Here is a 6,225-nt window from a genome sequence, read left to right as displayed (position 1 = left end):
AGGTAGGAAAATAGAAACAATTTAAATTTTGTTGGTAAAGAAAATTGGCAGAATTTTGTAAAAGCTATCGTTAAATGATGGGGAAATCTGAAAACTATGGAAATGGAAAGGATGAAAACTGGAATTTGGTGGTTGGGGTGGGGGGAATTCTTTCAGAAGCATAATCCACTGACTTGGACTGATATATATACATGCATACACATATGCATATATAGAGAGAGAGAGAAAGAGGGGGGTAGGAGACGTGCATGCATGTAATACACATGCATTATATTACAGTTACTGAAAAGCCAGAGCCACTGGTAACATCCATCAGCCAATGATAGTCTCTTGCCCTGGAAATAATTAAAAGATGGCAATATCATTACCCTCAATATCAGCAAAACTTTAAACTGTTTTTTGACATGCAAATCTCATGTTGAAAATGCTTGCCTATGATCTCCACCCATCTTTCAGCTCTTGGATCAGTAGCTTTCTATAAGATTGCCATGTTCATTGAGAGCTATTTCTGTCTATCATGCATCAGGGTTCACTTTTGTCTCCATTTCTCTTCTTTCTAAACATCAATCACGTATCTGCCACCACATCTAACAACATCCACCCTTATGCAGATCACACACCACTCTTTATTTCTCCCAGGACTATGTGCCATCCACTTACAACCTAGAAACCACAGACTAAACACACACTGGCTTCATAGACAGAGACCTCAAAAACATCCTCCAATGGGGATATACCAACATTGTCTCTTTCAACAGCCAGAAAAATAACAAACACTACTCATATGAAGTAAACGTCATCACACCTGACAACACTTAATTATAATTATGAAAACAAATATATGAATTAATGTAGACTTACCTTGCATTCAATATATCAGGGTTATGACCCCATTTTCAAGAAACTGATGAATGTTGCCAATGTGCATGTGTGTGAGAGTGTGTAGAGTGGACATGCATGGAAAGGTGTTGCTATAGCAACCAGCTAGCTTACTGTAACTCTCTTTTGTTGTTGATATTTGGTTTTCTTTGGTGTGTGAGGATGGCCTCAGAAATTCTAAGGTTGCTCCTGTTCTGCTGTGTTGCCGAGATGTGCACTGTGAATTCCCGGATCTGGCATTTCTGAAGATGTTTCTTCACGAAAGTGTCTGCCTGCATGTGTTCCTTTATATGTATATACAGTTTTCTTGTGCTTCCTGTGTAGGATGCACCACATTTGCCACAGATGATACAACATAGGTCCTCTGGCACAATTCAGGGTCATTGATGGGGCAGTTCAATAATGTGCACTCCTTGGAGTAGTGAGAGATGTTCTTGGACAGAGCTTTTCTCAGGGAAGGGCTGGTGCGTGCTATCTGTAAGTCAAGTCCTTCCCTACGGACTGCATGTTGTATTGCTGCAGTAGTTCTGTCGTCAAAGTGTGGTAGCTTTAGGAAGCGTATGCCAGACTTGGGAGTATGATGGTTCTTCCAGGGTTTATTGACCCTGATGTTTTTTAGGTGCCGTTGTTTGGCTAAAGATGATGGGTAGCCATTCAGGGTTAGGTCTCTGAGAAACTGTTTGGTGTTGATGGCTTTGTCGGTCACTGTGCTGCAATTGTTGCTTATACATGCAATCTCATTTCTCACGTATGTGGCTTTGGCTCTGGTGGGTAAGGCTGATTGGTAGTGGACAGAAAGTTTCCTGCAAACAGCTTTTCTGTAAAAGTTGGTAAATGTGGAGCCTTCCTCTGTGATCCTGAGTTGAAAGTCAAGTAGAGAGAGGGTTCCGGATTCGTCTGGATGTTCAATCTCGAATTTGATGTTTATGTCAATGCTATTGAAGATCCAGTCTATGTTAATAGATACATGTTTATATATATACATAGTGAAACTACTTATAACTTACTCTGTCAAAGGTTTCACTTTTATTCTTCTAGTTTTGAGATGTAATACAGAACTAGTGCCAATGTTGCATTGTTTCAATCCAAAAACATTACATGTTGACACTCCTGGGGTGTGATAGTATTACCATGTGAAATTTGATTTGATTTGGTTGAGCCGTTTGAGAATGCATTGGGAACAGACAGAGATACAAAAGATTTTATATAGATGTAGATTATGATATTTATTTCAATTAGCTATTATGCATTATATTACATTAATTAAGAAAATAGTTATTTAATAAATAATTAAATTAGATTAAGACAATATGAAGTACGCCATAATAATAATTTAATGATCTTGTATAATTTTAATTTATAAATACCATGTAAGTTACTTCTCCAGCTGTTCATGGCTGATCAAGATCATCCTGCTCAGAGTGCGGTGGGACATCAACATCCTACTGGGGTTCAGGGTCTTGATCAGGCTGACCAAGGTGGGGGACTCCATTACATGCAGCAGTAGCATGTTGTTGACAAACACGTCTGCAATCCTTCTGTCCACCACAGACTGACAGATGCCAGTGCCAGTAGTTGGGCAAATGCCTCATCAATGCTGGGCTGGTGTGCTTTCTTTGCACATGGCTGCAACGACTGGCTACTGGCACTGCTACCAGAAGATTGTCTTGTGTTTCCCATGGGAAGAGCTGGCCTTGATTCTCTTCTCAAACTGGATGGCATGTGCTGGGTGTTTCCTCTTGACATGTGACTTCAAGTTGTAGAGGCTTGCCACTTGTCCCTTGATGGTGGTCTCCTTGGACTGACGCATGAGGCACTGGAAACACAGGATTTTGGCATTCCTCTTATCACTTGACATAAGGACAAAGTAGTCCGCCATTTGGGACCACAGGTTCTGAGACTCCTGGCTCTCAACCTGAGAAACCTCTGTCTCATCTACAGCCGTTGCAGACTCCTCAACAGGCCCTTCATCCTCAGGCTGAACAAAAACATCTGCACCTTCCATAATGATAAGCTGATGATGTACACTGCTGTCGCGGACACTGTAAGACTGTTATGTGAAAATGTCGTAACTGAACACAACTCAGAACTGCAGAATTACACAATACTGCTCAGTTAGCTGCTGTTGCTGTGTCGACCAATCATGTCTTGTCACATATATGTAGTCAGCCAATAGCATGCCTAACAGACTCTTTGAGACACGCCCACAACAGACAGGAACAAACGTATGAATTTTGTGAGCAGAACTAAATTTAGTGGAAGCTAATTGGTCCACTAATGATTTCCAAAGTTAGCAAAAATGCTAATCTGCTAAACGAAAAGTTAGCTTTGCTAATTAGCTGTTAGCAGATTAGTGGAACTGTGCCCATCAATATATATATATATATATATATATATACACATATATATATATACATACATATACATATATATATATCAAGGATTTAGAGGTTACAGGAATTATTGGGTAAGGTGTTTGCAAATGGTGGATTTGTAGCCATCGGTCAATCGGGTACTGATTGAAGGCCCAGAGCTCTGAGGGACCCATGCTCTACATGTTAACTCTACTAAAACACACATTCAAAGGGGCCTAGTAAACAGCTAAGCCCGAGGGCCCTTAATACTCTCAGTCCACCCTTGATTTGTAGTATGTATTTAAAGAGCAGAATAATTCTGTGTTTCATACATGTGTGCATTGTGATGCATTTCATGTCTTGTAAGTTTTTTTTTTATGTTAGTAAGAAGGCTTATATTAAAAAAGTTAAGTCAGATGTGGTAGAAGGGAGGAGGAACTGATTGGTACTTCCATTTTTTTCAGCTACTGTTATAATAAAAGTAAAGATGATATAAGCACTAAATACAATAAAGAACTGCTAAGAGCTGCATTTGCAGGGATTCTCATCAATGATACAAGAGTTCAGAATTGAATGTTTTTCTGAAAATTATGAGAATTTTTTTATACTGCGGGCTTGATTATCAATGTAGAATCTGTTGCAGAACTGTGAAGAAAGTTTGAAACTTTGGAAAATGAATTAAAATCAACAAATTAGAGTACTATTCAGAAATTCTAGTAAAAATTACAAAAAAGGCTTGACAGCACCAAGGATGTCACCGTACACATTATATATAAGCAAAAAATAGACAAAACCTCTAAATACATCATAGTAACAGACAGCTGGAGCAACTATGCTTTAAGTGGTATAATCTCTACAATAATAATAATAATATCCAGCATAAACGTCTTTTGGGTTACATTTTTGTGGTACAAGCAGTATCTTCAACTGATTACTGACCTGTATTATCACAGTTCAATTTGGATTAATCTGTAGCATTCAGATTACTCGGTCAAATTTAATAGCAGCTTTAAGATGTTGTTGATGTGATTGTTCATTTTTAAAATGACATTTTAAAGTATGTGTGAGGGGTCAGATCTGATTGGTTTCGACATAAAACAGGTTGAATATTTGGACTGAATATGACTGGTTTAAATGCTAAAGGATTAAGCATAACATGGTTGAAAATTGAACACATTGTTTTATCCTGGATTAGCAATGAATAAATCAGTAATAAAAGAGGCTACATAAAATAAATATCTTTCTTTTGAAGATTAATATTCGTTTAGGCACAGGTATGGCTATGTGGTAAGAAGTTTCCTTCCCAACCACTTAGTTCCAGATTCAGTCCCACTGCATAGCACTTTGGGCAAAATGTTTTCAACTAATGCCTCGGTCCAACCCCAAAACTTGTGAGTGGGTTTGGTTGACAGAAACTGAAAGAGGCCTGTCATGTGTGTGTGTGTGTGTGTGTGTGTGTGTGCATGTGTTTGTCCCTTACCACTACTGGACAACTCACCAAAGAGACCAATAGAATAAGTACTAGGCTTTAAAAAGATAAATCCTGGGGGTTGATTTGTTCAACTAAACCATTTAAGGAAGTGCTCCAGCATGGCCACAGTCAAATTACTGAACGAAGTAAACGATAAAAGGGAAAAAAGGTTTCATCATTTTTTATAAGCACCAACGGATCTGATAAAAGTTAAATTATAATTATTGTATTTCATATTTCCTAACATTACCCACAGTAACAAAAGTATACTCCCAAGGTCACAAGTCATGAAACAGCTAACACTCTAGTAATTCAATAATAGAGTAATTCTTATGCCATCTTGAAGAAGAGAAATCTAAAATTTGGGAGTCATAACACTTCTACTGAGAGAGAGATTAACACTTCTCTCACCATTGAAGAGTTCTTTCAAAGACATTAGGCTTCTCTGCTTCCTTCCAGTAAAAAGTTTATTCCACTGTTTGGATTATTTGTATAACATTTTTTATTGCAGAATTTCTCTTATTTTCTCAGCTTCTACTGCCTTGCTATTAAAGACTAAAGACTGTTCAGATGATTAATGAATCTTTAGTTCATAAAATTAAGGGTTCTAGTTCTTGGAACAATGGAACTATTCATTGCATTATACTATAAATGGCTGGCCAATCAACAAATACATCTATACAATACTTGTAACTTTAAGGCCGATACAATTATGACAAAGTTGTGTCATCAAATGATAAGTACAGATCATTTTTGTGCTTCCATACAATTTCTCTTTCAATTTCATTTGCAAACTTTTCTCAATGTGCTGCACACCAAGAGCCTTGTGACTGAGAAAATTTTAAAACTACTCTGCCAAGCATCTATATAAATATATATTCAGCTCTTTAGATGATGCAATGAGTGTGTTTGTTCTTCTGTCAAATTATATATACAGCACTTTAACAATAAACTGAAGGATTACTCATTATTTATTGTGGAATAGATATTTATTAACTTTTACAAGAAAAAACATCAGCAGTGGCTTTGAAACTTTGCTTGCTTACCATCAAACTGTGCTTTACTTAGGATTTTTGGGGCTTTACATATTCTTTGGCAAATTAAAAAACTTTTTTTTGGTGGGGAGCGTTCAATAGAAATATGTAAATGATAATTAGATGTGGTTAGGTAGATTGAAGAAGTAGTTGTGTAGAAGGTTGAGATAGAGGAGGGTAGGAAGAAAATCACTATCACTGATTTCCTTGTAAACGTTTATATACATACATACATATATATATATATATATATCATCATCATCATCATCATCATCGTTTAACGTCCGCTTTCCATGCTAGCATGGGTTGGACGATTTGACTGAGGACTGGTGAAACCGGATGGCAACACCAGGCTCCAGTCTGATTTGGCAGAGTTTCTACAGCTGGATGCCCTTCCTAACGCCAACCACTCAGAGAGTGTAGTGGGTGCTTTTACGTGTCACCCGCACGAAAACGGCCACGCTCGAAATGGTGTCTTTTATGTGCC

Source organism: Octopus bimaculoides, chromosome 4, assembly GCF_001194135.2.
Source record: "Octopus bimaculoides isolate UCB-OBI-ISO-001 chromosome 4, ASM119413v2, whole genome shotgun sequence".
In the NCBI taxonomy this organism is placed as follows: domain Eukaryota; kingdom Metazoa; phylum Mollusca; class Cephalopoda; order Octopoda; family Octopodidae; genus Octopus; species Octopus bimaculoides.
Note: the sequence above shows the minus strand (reverse complement) of the source record.